Genomic DNA, 26,768 nt, shown 5'->3' with positions numbered 1-26,768 from the left:
TTGTCACCTTCCAGCTCAATTTTGTCACTTTCCAACTCAATTTTGTCACCTTCCAACTCAATTTTGTCACCTTCCAACTCAATTTTGTCACCTTCCAACTCAAATTTGTCACCTTCCAACTGAAATTTGAGTTGGAAGGTGACAAAATTGAGTTGGAAGGTGTCAAAATTGGTGTACAGTTACGGTGCATAAAACATGTAGATATTTATATATAATATGTGTATATAGGGTAATAACACTGCAAAAGGTATTGTTGGGGGAGAAAGTTTAGTGCGTGTGACCTTGAAAGAGTGAGGGAGCCGCCATCTGTGTATAGCGACGACTCTTAGTGCCTGAACTAACTATATCAGCTTGGTTGTACAGTTGTGGTGAACAAAATATACACATACTTATATATAACGTCTGTATATAGTGTAATAACACCACAAATGATATTGTTGGGGATGAAAGTTTAGTGCGTGTGACCTTGAATGAGTTAGGGAGCCGCCATCTGTGTATAGCGACGACTCTTAGTGCCTGAACTAACTATATCAGCTTAGCTGTACAATTGTGGTGAACAAAATATACACATACTTATATATAACGTCTGTATATAGTGTAATAACACCACAAATGGTATTGTTGGGGGAGAAAGTTTAGTGCGTGTGACCTTGAATGAGTGAGGGAGCCGCCAGCCGCCATCTGTGTATAGCGACGACTCTTAGTGCCTGAACTAACTATATCAGCTTAGCTGTACAGTTGTGGTGAACAAAATATACACATACTTATATATAACATCTGTATATAGTGTAATAACACCACAAATGGTATTGTTGGGGGAGAAAGTTTAGTGCGTGTGTTGAGGGAGTGGCAGCGAGTGGCTGGCTGGTGTGTGGCGGTAACTCCTCGTTGCTTTTCGACTCTCAATACCAACTTAGTGGTTCGTTATGGTGACCAAAACATGCCAATACTTATATATAACCTGTGTATAGAGTGTAATAGCAGCAAAACTATTTGTTCATTGTTTTATAAACATAATAATTGAATCACTAATATGCACATCATACTTTTGAGTATAGCGTTTATTAACCACTTTTATTATATAAATATATTACAATACACACTATTGAATAATATTACTGCAAAAAAACTAAGAAAAAATCAATCGGAGACATTGAAACAATTAGGTAATAATATCTTTGTGGCAACTCCCATCTGTCAACGCGGGTGACGCTGACCGGGTCTGACGACTGCTCTGTCAACGCCCACTTTTTGCCAGACTTCCTCGGTCAATTGCGCCCAAAATATGTCACCTACGATTTTTTTTTTTTTCCGTGCTCAGGGGACACAAATTAACATGTTTAGAAGACGAAAAAAAATTTTTGAATTTTTTTTTTCTTTCGCACAGGGGTGTAAATGTCCCAAGGACCCCTGAGCAGTGTAAGGGTTAATAAGATAATAGTGAGATAAGGAAATATTAATAATATATTACTGAGATAACTATGTATTAATGATCTTACTCAAATCGTTTTTTATTGACGATTAAAAATAGATCCAAATTATACAAACCACTACTCATGTTCAAATTGTATGTTTTTTTTAATCTGTATTTAAGTAGTTTCAATAATGTTTCTATTAAAAATGCTTTTACAATTCGTTATTGAAGACTTCTCCCAATCAGTTTGATGAGAATTTTCTGACAAATGAACAAACAAAACATTAAACAATTGACCATGTCTTGATTACCAACTCGGACTGCATTTGAGCAGCCTGAGGGCAGTAATATTCCGGGAACATCGACTAAATTTCGGAGACTTGAGGCAAAGTGAAATTCACACCAGCTACTTCATCTATCATCATTCTATTATGCAGGTAGTACTGGACGTCTATGGGTCATCCAATAAGGTTAGCAGACTTCTAGATGTTACCACTGTTAGGTTTAGGCTCGGCTACAAGTACCTCTGGGAGTTTGTAACATCTGCTGTTGTAGATTTGACTAAATGTAAACTCTGTCAGCAGAACTATTCGCATCATTATATAAACTATTTGCGTCATTATATAATGGAATGTGAAAAAATCGCGGAATTTAGAGATAACACCATCAATAGTGTCCAAGAAATGTGTAAGTACTTCATTCATAATGATGTGCTGCCCGAAATCTTAGCGAAGTATCCAAAATTTGTTTACTGTAAGTAATGCATGAACATGACTGTAACGCTGCCGCCCAGTTGGGTGGGTGTGGAGCACATGACTGTAAAGCTGCCGCCCAGTTGGGTGGGTGTGCAGCACATGACTGTAAAGTTGCCGCCCAGTTGGCTGGGTGTGGAGCACACGACTGTAAAACTGCCGCCCATTTGGGTGGGTGTGCAGCAAGACTAGTAACTGTGCAACTCATCATAGATGTAAAGTGCCTTGTAAAGTGACTGTTGTGAGCCTCTTGTTGAGTCACTTGTGACACAAAAGATTATTGATGTGTGTATTTGTGTGGGTGATTAAATATATATGTGTATGTATACTGTCTCCACTCGATCATCCGGACTATATGGGAAGGACCCCCAGCCGGATTAGCACGTTTTTCGGATAATGGTACTTTTTCACCTACGAGTCCAAAAGTGACCATTTCCAACTATTTTTATACTACAAACAACATAATTTGAATTGCCTTGCCACATACAATTATTAAATATTCAACTAGAAACCTCAACTTACCTTGTTGGTGTTCGTCTTCTTGATCGATGCCACACATCTTGAAGTTAAAAATTCTTAACAATTTACGTAACCTATACTAACACAACACTAAAATTAACACTTAAAATTACTGTACAGTTCATTAAGCTAAGTTAGTTTTGACTGCCAGCTGCTGAAGCCTCACTGGTTGAGGGCATTTGGGTTGCCTGTGAGGCCTCACTTGTTGAAAGCGCTTGCTTGCACCTCACTTGTTGAAGCGCTTGCATGCCCTCACTTGTTGAAGGCGCTTGGCTTGCCTGTGACGCCTCACTTGTTAAAGGCGCTTGCTTGCGCCTCACTTGTTGAAAGCGCTTGGCTTGCCTGTGGCGCGTCACTTGTTGAAAGCGCTTGGCTTGCCTGTAATGCCTCACTTGTTGAAGGGGCTTGGCTTGCCTGTGGCGCCTCACTTGTTGAAGGCGCTTGGCTGCCTGTGACGCCTCACTGTTTGAACAACACGTAACTTGTCTTTAATTGCTAGGACAATCTTCTTCCTCTTAACACTTCCAGAACGATTGATGCTGCTACCAGACATAGTCTTGGCCAAAAATGTTCAAAGTTACTATGAAAATAAAAAAGTTAATTAAAAAAATATTTCACTAATGGCGCAGCACTGTGTATAACACGAGGGACGGACGCACATGGGTTGACCCGTGTTGGACGGGTCCACTTGGGATGGGGCAGCTAGAGCGCTTTACGTAGGCCGCCAGGAGGAAAAAAATTCACAATATTTTTGAAGGAAACTTCAGCCTGTGCACAATGCTTTTAGGAAACTTATTTATTTGTTATTACATAATTACTAGTAGTTATTTCATTTGTTTTTGGCTATGATTAATTGTTCTAAAATTAATGGTAATTCCTGTACCCAGGTGGTCCCTCCTGACGCACCCCTCCCACCCTCCCAACACCACCCACCCACCCCACCCCCCTCCTCCACCATGCGTCTAGAGCCACAGACGGGATTAATACGGTATGGCCGTATTTTCATCCAGCCAAACCAGCTTTTATCCGGTTCCTGTGGCCAGACATGCAACATATAATTATTAAATATTCAACTAGAAACCTCAACTTACCTTTTTGTTGTTCGTCTTCTTGATTGATGACTCATCTTGAAGTTAAAAATTCTTGACAATTTACGTAACTTATAGTAACACAACACTAAAATTAACACTTAAAATTACTGTACAGTTCATTAGGCAAAGTTAGTTCTCACTGTCTGCTGAGGATGCCTCACTGGTTGAAGGCACTTGGGTTGCGTGTGCCGCCTCACTTGTTGAAGGCTCTTGGGTTGCGCGTGCAGCCTCACTTGTTGAAGGCGCTTGGGTTGCGCGTGCCGCCTCACTTGTTGAAGGCGCTTGGTTTGATTTTCGTACCATATATGAATCAAGTGTTGCTTGCCTTCTGTGTTCACTGGCCAGTTGTATGATCAGCTCTTTTGTTCGCCAAAGGTACGGATACATGTTTCCAACCTCTGGATGAGCACAATTTGATGAAAAATTTATTAATCCGTCAACATACGTCATGAGTGTACTGTATTTCGTGGTCATTGGTGTTGGTTCTTCACTGCCTTCTTCATCCTCTTCGTCCACCTCACCAGTAACAGACTGTAGAATCTCGTCTTCACTCATCACACCATATCCTGGATCATTGGCATCTTGTTCAAGCCAATCAACCACATCCTGTCTTTCTAAGTTTTTGCCGGCATTTCTAAACATTCCATGGATTTCATCTGTAAATCCTTCAAAATCCATTTCTTCATCATTTCTGACCGTAGACGTGAGGAGTTTTTTCCATGAATTTTTCAAAGTCGATTCCTTTACTTCACTCCATACCTTGGCCCAGTTATAGATGGCTTCCTTGATTGTATAGTTCTTCAAATTCTGAAGGGTTTTTTTAGCCCTGTTATCCACACCGAGTTCAATATCTTCCGGAAGAGGCAAAACCACCAAAACTTCGTTTAGCATTTTTTTGGTGTACAGAGCACCACTTGGTTTCCGAACTTTAGTTATCCGAAACTTCCAGTTTCCCGATTGGGGTTGGGGAGTCATGCTACCCGAACAAAGTTCGGGTAGGAAGGGGTCCGCCAAGCGTCACGCCGGCTTGTGGTGGTGGGTGGGAGATGGTCCAGGGTGCCCACTGTGACTTCACAGATTCACGGCCTATTATTCCTATTACAGTATTTTGAATTGCCATAAGGCTGGAATGTTCATTCTGTGCTTTTGTTTTACATATCTGCACAATCAAGAAACATCTGTGCACCATGTTGGCTCCAAATGGACACATTGCGTCAGTGATGGCTGACTGGTGGGTGGATGGAGCTTAGGTGGGAGGCAGTATGAGAGGGGGGGGGGGGAGAATCAGTGAGAGAGGGGGATAATTAGTCAGAAAGGGAGGGAGAGAGAGATGCTAGGATGGAGGGGGAGGTAGGGAGAGATGTTAGGAGGTAGGGAGAGATGCTAAGAGGGAGGGGGAGGTAGGGAGAGATGTTAGGAGGTAGGGAGAGATGCTAAGAGGGAGGGGGAGGTAGGGAGAGATGTTAGGAGGTAGGGAGAGATGTTAGGAGGTAGGGAGAGATGTTAGGAGGTAGGGAGAGATGCTAAGAGGGAGGGGGAGGTAGGGAGAGATGCTAAGAGGGAGGGGGAGGTAGGGAGAGATGTTAGGAGGTAGGGAGAGATGCTAGGAGGGAGGGGGAGGTAGGGAGAGATGTTAGGAGGTAGGGAGAGATGCTAAGAGGGAGGGGGAGGTAGGGAGAGATGTTAGGAGGTAGGGATAGATGTTAGGAGGTAGGGAGAGATGCTAAGAGGGAGGGGGAGGTAGGGAGAGATGCTAAGAGGGAGGGGGAGGTAGGGAGAGATGTTAGGAGGTAGGGAGAGATGCTAGGAGGGAGGGGGAGGTAGGGAGAGATGTTAGGAGGTAGGGAGAGATGCTAAGAGGGAGGGGGAGGTAGGGAGAGATGTTAGGAGGTAGGGAGAGATGCTAAGAGGGAGGGGGAGGTAGGGAGAGATGTTAGGAGGTAGGGAGAGATGCTAAGAGGGAGGGGGAGGTAGGGAGAGATGTTAGGAGGTAGGGAGAGATGCTAAGAGGGAGGGGGGAGGTAGGGAGAGATGCTAGGAGGTAGGCAGGAAGGGACGGAAGTAGTGAGAATTAGGGAGGGAAAGGCAAGCTGGCAGGCACAGGCTGGCAGGCACAGGCTGGCAGGCACAGGCAGACAGGCACAGGCAGACAGGCAGGCAGGCAGGCTGGGAAGGAGGCAGGCAGGCAGGCTCGGGTAAGGAAGCGGTCAGCCAAGCGTCGTGCCGGCCCGTGGTGGGTGGGTGGGTGATGGTTTAGTTTGCTCACTGACCGTGTCGGGCGCCGCCGCCTACCCTGTGACGTCACAGACTCACGGCCTATTGTTCCCATTGTTTGAATTTGTCACGAGACTGGAGTGTTCATTCCGTGACTTTGTTTTACATATCAGCACAATCAAGGAACATCCGTGCACCATGTCGGCTCCAAATGCACGCATTGTGTCAGTGAAAGCATCTACAAGCGGGTTACGTAAAAGAAAGAGGTCAGTGATGACATTTGAAAAGAAAGTTGAAATAATTAAGAAGGTGGAAAGCGGTGTCCCGAGAAGTGTCGTGTGCGCTGAGTATGGCATTAGTAAAAGTACTGTTTTTGATCTTCTTAAGGCTAAACCTATCATTTTTGACTATTTCTCTAGAAGTGAAAGTGATAAAGCAATACGAAATAGAAAGGCAGTAAGTAAAGCAAAAGTGGAGAGTGTTGATAACGCAGTGTGGGAGTGGTACAAACAGAGACGTGAGGTGACGAAGAAGCCAGTGGCAGGCTGGCTCCTCGTGGAAAAGGCGCATGAATTTCACCAAGCAATGAAAATTACTCAAAAGTGTGTATACAGTGATGGTTGGCTCAGAAGTTTTAAAACCCGTCATGGCATTAGGTTTATTAAAGTGCATGGTGAAAGACAATCTGCTGATATTGTTGGTGCTGATGAGTATGTGAGTAAATTTGCGGAGATGGTGCAGGAACAAAATTTATCTCCAGAGCAAATTTATAATGCTGATGAGACAGGTTTGTACTGGCGTATGCTTCCCACAGAAACGATGGCTCATAGTGGTGAGGACGATCCTTCAGGTGGTTATAAACAGAACAAACAGAGAATTTCTTTGTTGTGCTGTGCAAATGCAGCTGGCACGCACAAATTAAAGTTACTTGTGATTGGAATTAGTAAAAACCCCAGGGCTTTAAAGTCAGCCAGGTGCCTCCCTGTGATTTATAAGGACCAGCCAAGTGCGTGGATGTCTCGAGTAATATTTGTCGAGTGGTTTAATAAGAACTTTGTACCCGAGGTGAAGGAGCACCTGAAAAGTGTTGGTCTCCCGCAAAACAGCAAAGTTGTGCTGCTGCTAGATAACAGTTCAACGCATCCACGAGGTGATGAGCTTATAAATGGCAATATTATTGGAACGTTCTTGCCACCCAATACAACCTCAGTGATCCAACCCATGGATCAAGGAATAATTAAGAACCTTAAACACCACTACAAGAGGATGTTTGCCAGACGTCTTAACAATCAGCTTGGAACACTTAAGGACTTTTATAAAGTCTTCACAATAAAGTCAGCTATCTGGACTATTGCTAGTGCGTGGGATGAGGTAAAGCAGACAACACTAAGAAATGGTTGGAAAAAACTTTGGCCCGCGTCAAGTCTGTTTCCTGAGGAAGATGACGAGGCAGATTTTGAAGGATTTGCGGTGAAGAAAGTTAGCGAGAAGAAAAAATTAAGAGAGGAACTCCTAGCCTATGTCAAGGGGATTAAGTCCCCTGAGATTAGAGCAGAACTGGTGACTGAAACAATCGAAGATGACATAGATAGATGGATAGATTTTGATGAAGAAGCCCCAAACAATCGAAACATGACTAATGATGAAATTATAGAATTAGTATGTACAGCAAAAAAGCCAGACGAGTGCAGTGAAGAAGATGGAGAGGAAGAGGAAGAGGAAGAGGATGAAGAAACGTTGAAGGAAAAATTTGATATGGAAAAAGTTCAGCAAAATTTTGAATACATTCTGGGATTTATGGACACGAGTTACAGCGAGTTTGAAACTAAGGACATGATGAGTCTGTACAATATGTATATGAAGTTTTTAAAAACAAGAGCCAAGGGAATGAAACAAATGTCAATTACAGAGTCTTTTGCAATGGCTTCCAAGAAAGCTCGCATTGCATCACCTGCACCTGACTCATCGCATGTTGACCCAGTCAATCCAACACCATCAACATCCACCACCACCTCTTCCATGTAAATAACTATGCTTCATCAACATCGATCATCAACATAAGAGGATCAGGACTTCAATTATTGGTGAGTACAAACAAAATACGGTCACGCATTTACGCTATGAACCTGTCGATTTTTTCCCTTAGATTTTTTTCACATTATTTTTTTATTTTTTCCTCCATTTCTCGTATACGAACTTACATGTTAACCGACGGGTCTCGTCCCCAAGGGGTTCGGAAACCAAGTGGTGCTCTGTACAACCTCTTCGTAGCACAGATAACTCCCTGATCCATAGGCTGAATGAGAGAGGTTGTGTTAGGAGGAAGTGCCATACACGTTATCTTGCCATCATGTGAGGTTAACGTGTCAATTCTGGGGTGGGCAGGCGCATTATCAAGCAACAGTAAAGCCCGAACTTCGCTTGGCCTTATTTTGAGTTTCTTAATTTGATAGGCACGAACTTCCCTGCAGAACACGTCATGAAACCAGGAAAGAAAGATCTCCTGTGTAAACCATGCATTTTTTGAGTCATAATATTTCACTGGCAGTCTGTCCATGCAATGTTGCAAGGCTCTTGGTTTCTTAGATTTGCCAACAATTGCACACGTGATTCTGTCTGTGCCGTCGGCATTCGCACACATCATGGCTGAGAGCCTGTCCTTGCAAACCTTACGTCCTGGCACACAACCCTCACTCCTCATTGCTAGAGTTTTTTCTGGTAAACTCCTCCAATACAACCCAGTTTCATCTGCATTATAAATTTGATACGAATAAATATTATTTGCCACAATATATTCTCGTAATTTACGTTTAAATGGTTCTACACTGCTTTCATCTGCACTCAGTTTTTCACCGACAATTTTCCTCTTCACAATATTGTGCCTACCCTTGAACCTTGCAACCCACCCTTCACTCGCTTCGAAATTCTTTATTCCAAGGCTTGCAGCATTTTGTATTTCTGGGCCGCGAATTGTCACGCCAACTGTGCGGTGCTGAGCAAACCACTTGTACACAGCCTCATCCAACTGCACATGCGTCGAAGTTTTCATAGTTTTTCTAACAAAACCTCTGCTAGTGCTTGCACCTTCACTTTCACACGTTGAAATGAATTGCATAAGTTTCTCTTTTTGTTTCCTTATATCAGAAACAGTACTAGTGCCTATATTATATTCCTTGGCAACACTTGAGGTCGACCGGCCATGTTCACAAAGTTGTATAACACGTAGCTTGTCCTTAAGTGTTAGGACAACCTTCTTCCTCTTTCCACCTCCAGAACGATTCATGCTGCTACCAGACATAGTCTTGGCCAAAAATGTTCAAAGTTACTATGAAAATAAAAAAGTTATTTAAAAAAATATTTCACTAATGGCGCGGCACTGTGGTGTAACACGAGGGTAGAGAGCACATGGCTTGACCAGGCCTGGACGGGTCCACTCGGGGCAGGAAGGAGGCACGTTACGTAGGCCGCCAGGAGGAAAAAAAAATATATTTTTGAAGGAAACTTCAGCCTGTGCAAATTGTTTTTAGGAAACTTGTATGGGATTTTTTATTACATAATTACTAGTATTTCTTTTGATTTTGGCTATGATGAATTGTTCTAAAATTGATAGTAATTACTGTACTGTAGTGTATAGGCCACTCCCCATCCCCCCAGGTGGTCCCTCCCAACGCTCCCCTCTCTCCCGACACCACCCACTCACCCCACCCACCCCTCCCCCACCCCCACCTACACCATGCGCCTCGAGTCTCAGGCAGACGGGATTAATACCGTATGGCCCGCCTCGTGTTTTTATATACGGACAAAGGCACGATTATCCGGGGGACTGACCGGATAGTGTAATTTCTGCAGAAAACATGCTTTAATCCGGTCCCTGTGGCTATTTTGGCCGGATATTGTGATAACTTTATCCGTTCACGATTTTGGCCGTATAAGGGCATTTTTCGGATGTTCGAATCCTGGATAATCGCGGGGTTACAGTATATGTATACGTATGTATATGTACTTGTATGCATCAGTATGTGTACATGTATATATATGATTAATAATTTTGTAACTAGCGTCAAAAGATTGTTATTTGCTTAGCTAAACGAACTAGAGGGTTCAGTTCCTAAACCGATTATGTGCCTCTGTAATTCTTTACACCACCGCCCACGGGAAAGAAATTGAATATTTAGAATATTTATGTTGCAAAATTCTAAATTTAAAATCTTTTGATGCTTGTTCTACATAGAACATATTACAGTCTATACAAGGTATTTTGTTAACGACATAATTATCACTATGAAGACTGCTCCTAACTAATAGTTTTCCAACTGTCTTTAATTATTTAGGAATAATGATGTCTGACTACCTAACGTTTAGGGAGCATAACCAAGCAAATATTGCGTCAGCCAGAAAAATGATAGGATGGATTACGAGAACTTTCAAATGCAGGGATCCCATCACAATGGTTGTACTCTTCAAATCACTTGTACTGTCCCGTCTTGAGTACTGCTCAGTACTCACTTCCCTCTTCAAAGCAGGAGAGATTGCTGACATAGAGGGAATGCAGAGAACATATATGGCATCCATACACGCGATAAAGCACCTAAATTATTGGGATCGTCACAAAGCTCAATGCAGAATAGAACCAGTGAAGAGCAGGGGTGGCATAGACACAATCAGAGAACACTATAAACATCAGAGGTCTGCGGTTGTTCAATATTCTTCCAGCGAGTATGAGAAATATTGCCGGAACAACCTTGGACATCTTTAAAAGAAAACTAAATAAATTTCTCCAAGGAGTGCCGGATCAACTGGGCTGTGGTGTATATGTGGGCCTGTGGGCCGCTCCAAGCAACAGCCCGGTGGACCAAACTCTCACAAGTCAAGCCTGGTCTCGGGCAGGGCTTGGGGAGTAATAGAACTCCCGGAACCCCATCAAGCAGGTAATATGTATATAAAAAAGTTTCAAGGATTTGACAATATTTTCCAACCCAGAAAGAAATGGTAAACAAAGCACATTTTTTGAACGAATTTTCTCACAACATATATTATTGTAATATGTACGATGTGCTTTGCTACGGCAAACTTCCACAAAACTCAGAGGATAACAAAGCTTGAGAGCAATAGAATTAATCAAATCAAGGAAATCGGGATTTCCTTGATAATGTTTTGATCGAAAACTATCAGAATTTTCGTTTCATTTTTCCTAGTGGATACTTGCGCATTTCCGAATTAAGTGTTTTTTGCGATTGTTCTTCGTGTCTTGAATAAGGTTTCTTTTACTTCTAATGTGTGATTTTTCTTTCCAGATAGACTGAAAGTTCTTCACAAGACTCCAGTGTGCTGTGTGAGTATACGCAGTGGTGTCTGTATCAGTAAGTCAGGGGACGTGTTGGTGACAACCAGCTGCAGGTGAGGTGTTGGTGACGACCAGCAGCAGGTGAGGTGTTGGTGACGACCAGCTGCAGGTGAGTTGTTGGTGATGACCAGCTGCAGGTGAGGTGTTGGTGACGACCAGCTGCAGGTGAGGTGTTGGTGACGACCAGCTGCAGGTGAGGTGTTGGTGACGACCAGCTGCAGGTGAGGTGTTGGTGACGACCAGCTGCAGGTGAGGTGTTGGTGACGACCAGCTGCAGGTGAGGTGTTGGCGACGACCAGCTGCAGGTGAGGTGTTGGTGACGACCAGCTGCAGGTGAGGTGTTGGTGACGACCAGCTGCAGGTGAGGTGTTGGTGACGACCAGCTGCAGGGGACGTGTTGGTGACGACCAGCTGCACCACTGCACCACGTAGAGTGTAGACACTATGGCATAATAACTTTCTCATCCATAATTACATGACAACATCTTATTCATAGGTAATACTAATAAAAATAAAACTTTTCTTCAACTATAAAGAAACAGACGAACAAATCATAACCTGAACCTGATGGTCATGTAATGTTGTCTATTCACTTTATAGTGTAAATCTCCAAAATATATTTACTGCCTAGGGCAATCTACCTTGGTCTATTGAGAAACTATTTTGATGTGGTTATCAGTAACAAGTTCCTGTGTGCATGTGTAGATTATATGCATTACATATGTGCATAATATATTATATGTATTATGTGTTATACCTGTATTATATGTGTATAATATTCTGTATGTGTAGATTATTAAGTTTTATTCATTGTTGTTAGCCCGTTAGCCAGATTGTAATGGGGTTGTTATTGTACAACAATAACCCTACCTTTGCGGTGATTCCGGGAGGTCAAGATCCCCCGGCCCGGTCAATAAAGCTGTTTGATGCGGCTACTCGCAGCCTGGCGTATCAATCACAGCCTGGACCTAGATTCACGAAGCTCCATGTATTTCTTCGTAAGTAGGTTTGCTACGAAGGTTCCTAAGTATGCCCTAAAAAGATGCTTAGGTGCAATTCACGTACGTCCACTTAGGAAGATATTTGTTGGTTCACCTGCGTGCCGATAGAGGTCACTACTGTGTTTCGTTTGGCCAATCAGAGAGCAGCAACATTCTTCATATTGAAGATTTAGCGCTGGCTTATCAGAGCTCTACTGCCTCCTATTTACGTCGAATTTTCTTATAAAATTAGTATATTTCGAAGTAAAACAATGTTTTATCAACTTCTACAGGCAGCACCGACATTGTAGTAAACAAATATGTTACATTTGGTGTTTACCTACGTAATTCTGAGAGATACTGTGAAGCTGTCCTTGTTGCTCGGAAGATGCGCTGACAATTATTGTATATATTTACTGAATTTACCCAAGGGCCACTAACTATCTAGTGGCCTTGACGAGGACAGAAAGCCAGCGGCTTGTTAAAGGGCCCGCCAATTGTCTTAATGATATTTTTTAGCTGGAATTTGGCATTTACGGCTTCAGCGGGAAGGCGGTTCCATGGCCCTCTTGGTGGAAAAAACATTTGTTTTCAGTCCTACTTGAGAGAACATACTCTCCAACACTATATCTGTGATTGCCCTGTTATCAGTGACTTCATACCAAATGGTATGAGGTACTTTGAGCTCTGTAATTACTTCATACACTCAGGAATATTGGAAGATATTCTTGTGCTGCACCCAGATTTTGCCAGTGGAGGCTAATAGATCAGCATTAAGTATTTTGTTCTCTCCTGATTACGTGTATGACTGGCCATCCTGTGAGGTGAGGATGTTGGATGAGCTTGTAGCTGGTTTTTGATCTACACTGTGTGGTCCTTTATACAGAATAGGGAAGCAGCACATTGCTGTGTATACCTAAACATGTTAAAAAATACATTGTTTCATAGGAGTCTTGTAGAAACTGGTAAGAGTAATTATAATATAAAATTTCCATGATTCAGTGCTTACCTCTTGTGAAAATCGCAAAGAATTGTTTAGTCAGAGTTGATTTGTTTTTTTGTATTGAGGCTGGTATTTTCTAAATTGATTCCGTCTATATCAGACGTCGCCCTATCCCCACCAGATTTTGAAGAAGCCATAAACGGTATGCCTATGCACTCTGCACCAGGCCCGGATTCTTGGAACTCCATATTCATCAAGAACTGTAAAAAACCACTATCGCAGGCCCTTCACATTCTGTGGAGACAAAGCCTAGATACTGGCGTTATCCCTGACATACTAAAAACAGCAGAGATAGCACCACTCCATAAAGGAGGAAATAAGGCAGAGGCAAAAAATTACAGACCGATAGCACTAACATCGCACATCATAAAAATTTTTGAGAGAGTGCTAAGAAGTAAGATCACAAAATACATGGAATCACAGCATCTCCATAACCCCGGACAACATGGTTTCAGAACAGGGCGCTCTTGCCTGTCGCAGTTGCTGGACCACTATGATATGGCATTAGATGCTATGGAAGACAAACAAAACGCTGATGTAATTTACACAGATTTCGCAAAAGCTTTTGATAAATGTGACCATGGTGTTATTGCACATAAAATGCGTTCAAAAGGAATTACCGGGAAAATAGGCAGATGGATCTACAATTTCCTGACCAACAGAACCCAATGTGTAATAGTCAACAAAATAAAATCCAGCCCATCAACCGTGAAGAGCTCAGTCCCCCAGGGTACTGTGCTTGCTCCAGTACTTTTTCTCATCCTCATATCGGACATAGACCAGAACACAACCTATAGCACTGTATCATCCTTTGCAGATGACACTAGGATCTTCATGAGAGTTGGCAACATAGAGGACACGGCAAACCTCCAATCAGATGTAGATCAGGTCTTTCTATGGGCTACAGAAAATAATATGGTGTTTAACGAAGATAAGTTCCAGCTCATGCGCTATGGAAAAAATGAAAATATAAAAACGGAAACCACTTACAAAACTTGGGCAAATCATAACATAGAACGAAAAGGTAATGTAAAGGATCTTACTCATGTCGGAAGACCTTACCTTTAAAGAACACAATAAAGTAGCCGTCACAACTGCAAGAAAAATGACAGGTTGGATAACAAGAACTTTTCACACTAGAGGTGCTATACTGATGATGATACTTTTCAAAACGCTTGTACTCTCTAGAGTGGAGTACTGCTGCACAATGACAGCCCCTTTCAAAGCTGGAGAAATTGCTGACTTGGAGAGCGTGCAGAAATTCTTTACTGCTAGAATCCACTCAGTAAAACATCTAAACTATTGGGACCGACTAAAGAGCCTAAATCTGTACTCCCTTGAGCGCAGGCGGGAGAGATACATAATAATTTACACTTGGAAAATATTAGAGGGGCTGGTCCCAAACCTGCACACAGAAATAACATCACATGAGACCAGAAGACATGGCAGGATGTGCAGAATACCCCCGTCGAAAAGCAGAGGTGCAACAGGTACTCTGAGAGAGAACTCTATCAACATCAGAGGCCCGAGACTGTTCAACTCGCTTCCGCTACACATAAGGGGCATAACTGGCAATCCCCTCACAGTGTTCAAGAGAGAACTGGATAAGCACCTCCAAAGGACACCTGATCAATCAGGCTGTGACTCATACGTCAGGCTGCGAGCAGCCACGTCCAACAGCCTGGTTGATCAGTCCAGCAACCAGGAGGCCTGGTCGACAACTGGGCCGCGGGGACGCTAAGCCCCGGAAGCACCTCAAGGTAACCTCAAGGTAACCTGGTAGTCAGGAAATTCAGTTGCGATCAGTTGGTTTAATTTGTCATTGTTGGAGACCCACGACTGGAGAGGCATATTGGCTCCCATTAATTCTCGATTGGCCTCATGGTATATGTTTAACAGTTTACTCTCACTGTTGGTTGTTCCTTGAAAATTATCCACATACAAGTTTTTACTAATTTCTGTCTTGTTTGGGCTATTGGACTTCTTCAAGTGCGTATCTAAGGTAGCTTGAAGCAGAAATGGCGAAGAAGCTGGTGAATCTCGTAAAGAGGCGTCCTTCGTGTTAGTTATATATGCATTCTCTGCTTGAAACTTGAAGTAAATATGTATTTTATGATATTAGAATTAGTTTTATAATAGCAAGATATTATACCAGTAGTTATTAACCCTTAACATGCTAGAGGTATAATATCCTTTGTTCCCCATAGGTGCATGTAATTTTGAAAAAAAAAAAAATTCTTGCTAATCTGTTAATTTGTGTTCACTGATCATGGGAAAAATAATAATAAAATCGTAAGTGGCATATATTGCCCGCTATAAAGCAGGAAAGTCTGGCAAAAAACAGGCGCTGACTCAGCATGCGTCCCAGGCGGTCTGTTGATCGCCAGCTGTCAGGCCGGAGTTGCCACAAAGAGATAATTACCTAATTATTTCAATGTCTCCGATTGATTTTTCGTAGTTTTTTTGCTGTAATATTATTCAATAGTGTGTAGTTTTATATATTTATATAATAAAATCAGTGAATCATCGCTGTACTCAAAAATATGGTGTGCATATTGTTGATTCAATTATGTTCATCAATCAGTGAACAAATACTTTGTCGGTTATTACACTATATACACAGGTTATATATAAGTATCTGCATGTTTTGTTCACCATAACGAACCACTAAGTTGCTATTATGAGTCAAAATGTAACGAGGAGTGACCGCCGTGTACCAGCCAGCCACTCACGCCCTCCCTCAAGTCACCTGACTCACCCACATTCTCCTCCCACAATACAGTTTTTGCTTTTATTCACTATATACAGACGCTATATATAAGTATCTACATTCGTGTTCACCATAACGAACCACTAAGTTGGTATGCTGAGTGGCAGTGGCAGTGGCAGGCAGTGGCAGCCCGCCACTGGCTGCCACTCCCTCCCTCACCTCACCTGACTTGCCACCATTCTCCACCCACCATATTGTTTTTGCTTTTATATACAGACGTTATATATAAGTATTTACATGTTTTGTTCACCATAACTGTACATCTAAGCTTGTATGGTGAGTAAAGGCACAAAGACGTAGGACTTCACAAAGTCAGCTAATGGCTGCCGCCCTCAAGGCCAGACACACGAATATTTCTCCTCCAACAATACTGTTTGTGGTGTTATTATGCTATATACACACATTATATATAAATATCTACCTGTTTTATTCACCACACTTGTACAAGTAAACTGGTATGGTGCCCAAAGACCATCGTGGTAACCAGTAAACAACACCGTCGTCTGCACGGTGGCGTCGTGTAGACGGCGCCACCGCCCTCGCCAAAATGGCAGCTCCCAACCTACTCCTCTTGCTGTTTATACCCTCTATACACACGTTATATATAAGTATCTACATTTGTGTTCACCATAGCGAACCAGTAAGCTGGTATGGTGAGTGCAGTCAATAAAAGGTGGCTACAAACAGTCAGAAGACATCGCCACCACCCTCCCTCCCACAGCATTACTCCTCCCTCCATGGCGCACAGCGCTAAATATCACCACAATCCTGCTATTATCAGAACCCTGGTCAGTTTTATCACAGTCAGGGGTCTTCTGTAATAATATCATAGCTACATAATAGCATGAACAAGTATATTATGGCATTTTTAGGCGATGCTGTGGTCACAAGCTGAACAGCAGTGCTGTGAGCTCATGCTGCGTGCGTCAGGCTTGGTACCTCACTCTATACTGAGGCCCCTAACACCCGGGAGTTTGGCCCACAATTTAAAAAAAAAATGGCGTCTGTTTACAAGAGCCCTGATGAAGGTGTGGTGAACCCCGTGTATCCGCGGGCTGTTTAAAACTTGCGTAGTACTCCAACACGTCCTATGATGTCATGCGCACTTTTTTGGTAAGTTACTCAACACGTCATATGACGTGTTGCGCAGTTTAAGGGTTAAGTAAATGAACACTGGTGAACATGAAATATAAGAGAAGATGATGAGCCCTGCCCGATGGGATGATTTACTATAACCAAATGCTCCTGTTCACCTAGTAGTAAGGGTGTACCTTAGTTATACATACCTATTTCTAATTTATTTAGTTTGGTTTTATTTTGAAATTAAATCTGGGTGAGACATAAAATAAAAATATGCTGCACAAATGATGTTAGGTAAGGAGAAGGGTAAAAATGTCAAAAACTTTATTCATTGAATACTTAAAGCTATAATTATGACTATGTGAACTATTAAAAAAGAGAGAGGGAAGTAGGGGTCCAAGACCTTTTCCTATTACACAACTTTGGTGTGGAAGAAGTAATTATCAAAAGAAAGCACCATGCCGGGAAGGCTATGTAGCAGTAAGGCAGTGAGGTGAGGCAGCTACTTATTTGAGAAATGCTTATTTTATTTACCTTATAATCTGAGGCAACTTATTTTATTTGAGGAATACTCAGCTGATTCCTCTACATTTAGCATGGAACAAAGTTGTGTCCAAGACCTCTTCCTGTTACACAATTTGGCTGTGTGTAACCAAACTAGAAGTGCTCTACAAATCAAGGGACCCAGAATGTGGAATGACCTCCCGAATCATGTCAAAGGCTGTACCTCTCTCAACCAGTTTTAAGAGTAAAACCAAGTACTATCTAATTAACGCCATGTAACCTACCTTACCCCCTAAATGTCAACCCATGTCTTGTTATTTTTTAAACAGTGCTGTTTGTTCACCAACATGTACAATTGCTGATTTCTGCTATGTTACCCCCTTTTTTTATTTTTTATTCTTTCTTTCAATACAATTTATACCTAATCCCGATTACTATTAAGTTTTAGTCTAAGTGTTTTTTCTCCCCACACCATGCCCGAAATGCTGAGTATTAGTGGCTTTAGGTATTGTATGTACTAGCTCTGTCTATAAATCCAACATTATGTTTGTAAATCAACTGTATGTACTTTTCCTGAATAAAATTTATTTATTATTATATATTTATTAATCAGTAAGTATGTATTAAAAGAAGGCACCAAGCTGGGAAGGCTATGTAGCACCATTGTGTGTAACAATAAACCAATTGTTTTTTAACAAATAATGCACCTGTATGGTAAAACAAATCCTGTCAACTGATAAAATATTGATGTAGTTATTTAAATAAAAAATATAATGAAAGAAATATTACTGGTTTATTTTTATCCTATCTTTTTGTACTGTACAGTATATCCAAGGAAGTGAAAAATTGACACATAATGCACAATTTAATAAATGATTAGCATTTATTAGCAGTTCAAAAAAATATGACTATTACATATCAACATGAGATCTTAATGATCCATGGTTAACATGATTTAATAAGGATAATACAGTATTTGTAATAATACAAACTATAATTTAAAATCTTTATCACTAATTTTTTTATTAACCCTTTAACTGTGCAACGTGCCTGCAGGCCCAGGCTTTGGGTGCGCAATGCGCGTCCAGGTGTTTTTATTTTTCACGTTCCATTCAAAACTTCTGTGGCTACATGGGGTTCACATCAGCTTCCTCAGGGCTCTTGTAAACAGACGCCATCTTTAAAAAAAATCATGGTCCACATTGCCGGGTGTGAGAGCCTCAGTAGTGAGTGAGCAACCAAGGCTGGCGCTCGCAGCATGGGCTACCTTGAGGTTACCTTGAGGTGCTTCCGGGGCTTAGCGTCCCTGCGGCCCGGTCATCGACCAGGCCTCCTGGTTGCCAGACTGATCAACCAGGCTGTTGGACGCGGCTGCTCGCAGCCTGACGTATGAGTCACAGCCTGGTTGATCAGGTATCCTTTGGAGGCACAGCCTGGTTGATCAGGTATCCTTTGGAGGGCGCACAGCTCTGCTGTTCAGCGTGTGACCACAGCATCGCCTAATCATGTCAAAATATATATATAACCTGTATTATTTAGCCATCCATGATAGTATTATAGAAGAGCCTGAGTGTGATAATGACTGAGTACAATGTTCAAATATCAGTGATTCAATGCTGGTCACGATGTCCACAGCGCTAGCCACAGCACCACAGCATTATTTCGTCCATCTAGGAATCTTTAAATGACTTCTTAGGTTCCTTTTCAAAATAAACTTGTGGTTAATTATTCATTTACGGAAATTAGTGACCAGGATTGTGGTTATAAGTAGCGTTGTGCATAGTATTGTGGAAGGAGGAATTTTGGTGAGGGAGGGAGGGAGAGAATTGAGGTAGCCTCACTGTGTGGCAGCCACTCTTGTTTTGCTCACCATACTAGCTTTGTAGTTCGCTATGGGGAACACACATATACATGGTATATACAGTGTGTGTGTATATAGTGTAATAACAGCAACAGGAGTATGTTGAGTGGAGCTATGTTGGTGACAGAGGTGACGTCGTAATCGTAGCATCGTCTGCTGTCTGCTGTGTGATTTCTCATGCAGTGTATGGTGGCCACTGTACTGTTTGGACACAATACCGGCTTACTTGCATAGTTCTGGTAAATAAAACATGTAGATAAGTATATATAACATGTGTAAATAGTGTAATAAAAACAATAACAGTATGGTGGGAGGAGCAATGTTGGCGAGTAAGTTGTTGGAGTGAGGAAGGGCCTGTCTGGGTGTGGCTGCTCACACTCGCGGTGTTCTGAATGTGTTGATGGTGAATGTATATAGTGTGTGACAGTTTATAGTGTGTACATATGTTGTAAATATACATAAATGAACATGAAACATTGGTGTGAATAACTGTATGATGGGAGGAGCAATGTTGGCGGATGCAATGTTGGAGGAGTGAGGGAGGGCTGGCTGGGTGTGGCTGCTCACACTTGCGGTGTTCTGAATGTGTTGATGGTGAATGTATATAGTATGTGACAGTGTATAGTGTGTAAATATGTTGTAAATATACATAAATGAACATGAAACATTGATGTGAATAACTGTATGATGGGAGGAGCAATGTTGGCGAATACAATGTTGGAGGAGTGAGGGAGGGCTGGGTGGGTGTGGGTGCTCACACTCACGGTGTTCTGAATGTGTTGATGGTGAATGTATATAGTGTGTGACAGTGTATAGTCTGTAAATAGATTGTATATATACATAAATTAGAATGATACATGGCAAATATGTGCAACATATTTGTACACAAGTGTCATGCACGTAACAGTGTCCTTGGACAGTATGGATGTTTTACTGCCATAATATAGTGTACATGTTCATTATACATAGGATTAGCACATAAAAACAAATAAAATGTATTTGGAACTGTGCGCAAAAAATGAACAAAAATATATTCGCGGCAACTCGCACGCCCCGCCTTGGGAGCTTACAGAACGGGCACACGGGGAATGATGACGTCACACACCACCTTATGGGCCCCATAGCAGCCAAAGTACATACAATTTCAAAATTCCGTTGCTATACCCATATACAAGGAGTGGTTTTTGACACTTTCAGAACAAAAAAGATTTTTTCCTGAGAATTTATTTCATGCGCACGGGGGGGGGGGGTGTCATATTTATAGGCCGCGCAGTTAAAGGGTTAAGAAGATTTGGTATACACAGCAATGTACTACTACCCTATTCTATATGGAATATTACACAGAGTAGATAAACAACTAGCTATAAATTTATCTAATACTTCCATCTCACAGGATGGTTAGACATGCATGGAATTAAGGTAGAAAATACCAGCCTCAATACAAAAAACAAATCAACTCCGACTAAACAACTCTTTGCAATTTTCACAAGAGTTGAGCACTGAATCATGGAAACATTATATTATAATTACTCTTACCAGTTTCTACAAGACTCCTCTCAAACAATGTATTTTTTAACATGTTTAGGTATACACAGGAATGTGCTGCTTCCCTATTTTGTATGAAGGACCACACAGTGTAGATCAAAAACCAGATACAAGCTCATCCAACATCCTCACCTCACAGGATGGCCAGTCATACATGGAATCAGGAGGGAACAAGATACTTGGCTGATCTATTAGCCTCCACTGGCAAAATCTGGGTGCAGCACAAGAATATCTTCCAATATTCCTGAGTGAATGAAGTAATTGCAGAGCTCAAGGTACCTCATACCATTTGGTATGAAGTCACTGTTAACAGGGCAATCATAGATATAGTGTTGGAGAGTATGTTTTCTCAAGTAGGACTGAAAACAAATGTTTTTTCCACCAAGAGGGTTATAAACCCATGGAACGGCCTACCCGCTAAAGCTATAAATGCCAAATTCCAGCTAAAAAATATAATTAAGACAATTGGCGGGGCCCTTTAACCCTCAAACCACGCATATCATATATAAATGATATCAGTGACAAAACCGAAACCGCGCACATCATTTATATATGATTTCGTGTCTAGTGCTATAATTTAAACGCCCCGCCTGGGATAGGGGCAGCTATAGTACAGCCACGACTGATAGTTGCCAGATGCCACGTAGAAAAAAAATCCAGGCCAACATTCTTGGGTGTTACAGCGTCAGTATTGAGCAAGCCACCAAGGCTGGCGCACGCAGCACGAGCTCACAGCACCGCTGTTCAGCTTGTGACCACAGCATCGCCTACAAATACCATAATATAAATGATACTGCTATTATTTAGCAGTGATAGTAATACTGAAGCCCCCTGACTGTGATAAAACTGACCAGGATTCTAATAATAGCAGGATTGTGGTGATATTTAGCGCTGTGCTCCATGGAGGGAGGAGAAAGGCTGTGGGAGGGAGGGTTGTGGCGTCGTCTTCTGACTGTGTGTGGCCACCATTTATTGACAGCACTCACCATACCAGCTTAGTGGTTCGCCATGGTGAACACAAATGTAGATACTTATATATAACGTGTGTATAGTGTGAGATAACAGCGAGAGGAGTAGGTTGGGAGCCGCCATTTTGGTGAGGGAGGAGCGTCGTCTGCACGACTTGGCATGGTGTTTACTGATGGCCACTATGGTCTTTGGGCACCATACCAGCTTATTTGTTCAGGTATGGTGAATAAAACAGGTAGATATTTATATATAATGTGTGTATAAAGCGTAATAACACCACAAACAATATTGTTGGAGGACAAATATTAGTGCGTTTGGCCTTGAGGGCGGCCGCCGATCAGCTGACTGTGTGAGTAGCTTCATCTTTGTGCCTTTACTCACCATACAAGCTTAGATGTACAGTTATTGTGAACAAAACATGTAAATATGTATATATAACGTCTGTGTATAGTGAATAAATACAAAAGAGTATTGTGGGAGGGGAATGAGGGTGAGTGAGGTGGTGTTGAGGGAGGGAGTGGCAGTGAGTGGCTCGCTGGTGTTTGGTGTTTCACTCCTCGTTGCTTTTTGACTCACAAGACCAACTTAGTAGTTCGTTATGGTGTACAAAACATGCAAATACTTATATATAACCTGTGTATATAGTGTAACAACAGCAAAACTATTTGTTTATTGTTTTATGAACATAATAATTGAATCACTAATATGCACACCATAATTTTGAGTACAGCGATGGTTCACACATTTTATAATATAAATATACCACAATTCACTGTATGGAATAATATTACTGCAAAAAAACTAAGAAAAAATCATTCAGAGACATTGAAATAATTAGGTCATAATATATTTGTGGCAACTGCCGTCTGACAGCTCGGGCGAAGTAGACCTCATCTGGCGAAGGCTCTGCCAACGCCTCTTTTTTGCCACACTTCCCTACCCTATTGCGGCTAAAATATGCCACCTACGATTTTTTTGTTATTTTTTCCGTGATCAGGGAACAAAAATGAACACTTCTATAAGACGAAAGAATTTTTTGGATTTTTTTTTTTTTTTGCGCCTGTGGGTGTGAATTCCATTTGGGCCCCTAGCGGTTTGAGGGTTAACAAGTCGCCGGCTTTCTGTCCTCATCGAGGCCACTAGATAGTTAGTGGCCCTTGGGTAAATTCAGTAAATATATACAATAATTGTCAGCGCATCTTCTGAGCAACAAGGACAGCTAAACAGTATCTCTTAGAATTACGAAGGTAAACAACAAATGTGTGTATATATATATATATATATATATATATATATATATATATATATATATATATATATATATATATATATATATATATATATATATATATAATATGTGTGTGTGTGTGTGTATATCACGAAAATAAACACGTGATTTAAAAATGTGACAATGTCAGACCATGGAGGAAAAATGAAACAGGAATTTCCTTAAGTACTTTCGTATATTAGTACATCTTCAGAAGGAGTGCTTTGAAGATGTATTAATACACGAAAGTACTTAAGGAAATTCCTGTTTCATTTTTCCTCCGTGGTCTGACATTGTCATATATATATATATATATATATATATATATATATATATATATATATATATATATATATATATACATATATATATATATATATATATGTCGTACCTAATAGCCAGAACGCACTTCTCAGCCTACTATTCAAGGCCTGATTTGCCTAATAAGCCAAGTTTTCATGAATTAATGTTTTTTCGTCTACCTAACCTACCTAACCTAACCTAACCTAGCTTTTTTTGGCTACCTAACCTAACCTTACCTATAAATATAGGTTAGGTTAGGTTAGGTAGGGTTGGTTAGGTTCGGTCATATATCTACGTTAATTTTAACTCCAATAAAAAAAAATTGACCTCATACATAGAGAAAAGGGTTGGTTTATCATTTCATAAGAAAAAAATTATAGTAAATATATTAATTCAGGAAAACTTGGCTTATTAGGCAAATCGGGCCTTGAATAGTAGGCTGAGAAGTGAGTTCTGGCTACTAGGTACGACATATATATATATATATATATATATACAGTGGTACCTCGTAATGCGAGTGTCCCTGTATGCGAGTTTTTCGGAAGACGAGCAGTATTTACTCCAAAAATTTGTCTCGGAAGGCAAGGGTTACCTCGGGATGCGAGTTTGTTGATACGCGTACAGGCCGACCTAGCGCGTGGTGGTTCGGCGATCGTCGCCCTTCTGCCCCGCCGCCCCTCAGTTTACCATTGTCTCGCGCTCAGTGACTACCCCCACATCAATTCTTCTCGCGGATTTTCAGTGTTTTGTTGGATTTTTGGTGATTTGTCTATACAATTTGTTATTATATATCTCACCATGGGTCCCAAGAAAGCCAGTGGTAAGGATAAAGGCCAGAAAGGTCATGTGAGGATGACAATAGAGGAGAAACAAGAGATCATTCGGAAGCATGAGAACGGTACACGTGTTGTTGAACTTTGTAGGCAGTACAACAAAGCCACATCAACAATATGCACTATACTTAAGAAGAAAAATGAGATTATGGGTGCTAAAGTGGCAAAAGGAGTAAGAACATTAACGGCACAAAGACCACAAATACTTGAAGAAGTGGAAAAGTTGTTATTAATTTGGATACACGACAAGGAGTTGAGGGGTGATAGTGTTTCGGAGGCTATTATTTGTGAGAAAGCCAGGGTGTTGCACGAAGACCTTCTAAAGAATACCCCTGCAATGAGTGATGCAGATACGAAAGAGTTTAAGGCAAGCAGGGGCTGGTTTGAAAAATTTAGAAAGAGAAGTGGTATCCATAGTGTTACAAGGCATGGGGAGGCAGCCAGCTCAGACAAACCAGCCGCTGGACGATTTATTGACGAATTTAAAGAGTTTGCAGAGGCTGAGGGATACCTACCGCAACAAGTGTTTAATTGTGACGAAACAGGACTGTTTTGGAAAAGAATGCCTAAGAGGACATACATTACCCAGGAGGAAAAATCCTTGCCTGGACACAAGCCTATGAAAGATAGGTTTACGCTTGTGCTGTGTGGAAATGCGAGTGGCGATTTGAAAATTAAACCCTTGCTAGTGTATCATTCTGAAAATCCAAGGGTTTTCAAACAGTATAATGTGCAGAAAACCCATTTGTGTGTGATGTGGAAGTCTAATAAAAAAGCATGGGTGACTAGGCTTATTTTTTCGGAGTGGGTGAATGAAGTGCTGTGCCCTGCCATAGAAAAATATCTGCAGGAGAAACAATTGCCACTCAAAGCCGTGCTTCTCCTTGACAATGCTCCTGCTCATCCTCCAGGCTTGGAAGATGATTTGTTGCCTAGATACAATAAATTCCTCACAGTTAAATTCCTTCCTCCTAACACCACTCCTCTAATTCAGCCTATGGACCAGAAAATCATAGCGAATTTTAAGAAACTTTATGAAAGGGCACTTTTCCGGAAATGTTTTGAAGTGACTGAAGCCACAAACCTCACCCTCAAAGAGTTCTGGAGAGAGCATTTTCACATTTGTAGTGCTTTAAAACTCGTTGACAAAGCCTGGCAAGAAGTGATTCAAAGAACTCTGATCTCTGGCTGGAGAAAATTGTGGCCTGAGTGTGTGAGAGAACTAGACTTTGAGGGGTTTGAGCCTATAAATGATGCGCCTATTGTTGAGGAAATTGTTAGTCTAGGCCGGCAAATGGGCTTGGAATTGGATGGTGATGATGTGGAGGAGTTGGTGGAAGAACACAACGAAGAACTGACCACCGAAGAACTCCTAGCCCTTCAACAGGAACAGCAAGCCAACGCAGCAGCGAATGATTCTGCAGTGGAGGAGGAGGTGGCAGCAGCACCAGCGAATGTCCCTTCTGCAGTAATTAAGAAGGTGTGTCACATGTGGGAAGAGATTCAAACAACTGTTGAACAGACTCACCCAGAGAAAGCTGTAGTAGGCCGTTGTCTTAATCTTTTCAATGACAATGTGATGCCTTACTACAGAGACAGCTTGCGAAGAAGGGAAAAGCAAGCTTCCATGGACAGATTTGTGGTGAGGAAATCGAGCAGTGAGCCTCAACCAGGACCTAGTGGCACTCAGGTTAAACGTCCCAGGGAGAGCACACCAGAAAGGTCCTCACTGCCTGATGTGATTATGGAAGGGGACTCCCCTTCCAAACAGTAACTCCTCTCCTCTTCCCCCCTCCTCACCATCTTCCATACGCCTACAGCACTCGACAGCAAGGTAAGTAATAACTGGAACATAGTTTTGTAGGTTTATTTAGATGAATTAGGTAAATTAGGTATAAAAATTTAGTATGATGTGGGGTTTTTGGGGTAGTCAGGAACGGATTAATTCATTTTCCCTTTATTTCTTATGGGGAAATTAGCTTCGGAATGCGAGTTTTCGGAATACGAGGCGTCTCCAGGAACGGATTAAACTCGTAAACTTGAGGTATGCCTGTATATACAGTGGTACCTCGGAATGCGAGTGTCCCTGTATGCGAGTTTTTCGGAAGACGAGCAGGATTTACTCCAAAAATATGTCTCGGAAGGCAAGGGTTACCTCGGGACGCGAGTTTGTTGATACGTGTACAGGCCGACTGGCGTGTGGTGGCATGGCGATCGCGCCTCAGTTTACCAGTGTCTCGTGTCCAGTGACTATCCCACCTGAATTCTTCACAAGGATTTACAGTTTTTTATCGTTTTTTTGGCCATTTGAGCATAAAA

At 41.7% G+C, this 26,768-nt stretch overlaps 1 protein-coding gene across 3 annotated transcripts in view; it reads left to right on the top strand.

Annotated features, from left to right (window-relative positions):
- The window catches only part of LOC123760820 (uncharacterized), a 948,105-nt gene that overhangs the window by 257,312 nt on the left and 664,025 nt on the right, over positions 1–26,768 (top strand). For all 3 annotated transcript variants that reach the window (XM_069328212.1, XM_069328211.1, XM_069328210.1), the window contains exon 2: positions 11,285–11,322. The gene's annotated coding sequence lies outside the window, so the exon portion shown is untranslated. The remainder of the gene's footprint in view (positions 1–11,284; positions 11,323–26,768) is intronic.

Source organism: Procambarus clarkii, chromosome 21, assembly GCF_040958095.1.
Source record: "Procambarus clarkii isolate CNS0578487 chromosome 21, FALCON_Pclarkii_2.0, whole genome shotgun sequence".
Taxonomy (NCBI): Eukaryota; Metazoa; Arthropoda; class Malacostraca; order Decapoda; family Cambaridae; genus Procambarus; species Procambarus clarkii.
This window is presented reverse-complemented; position numbering and strand designations above follow the sequence as displayed.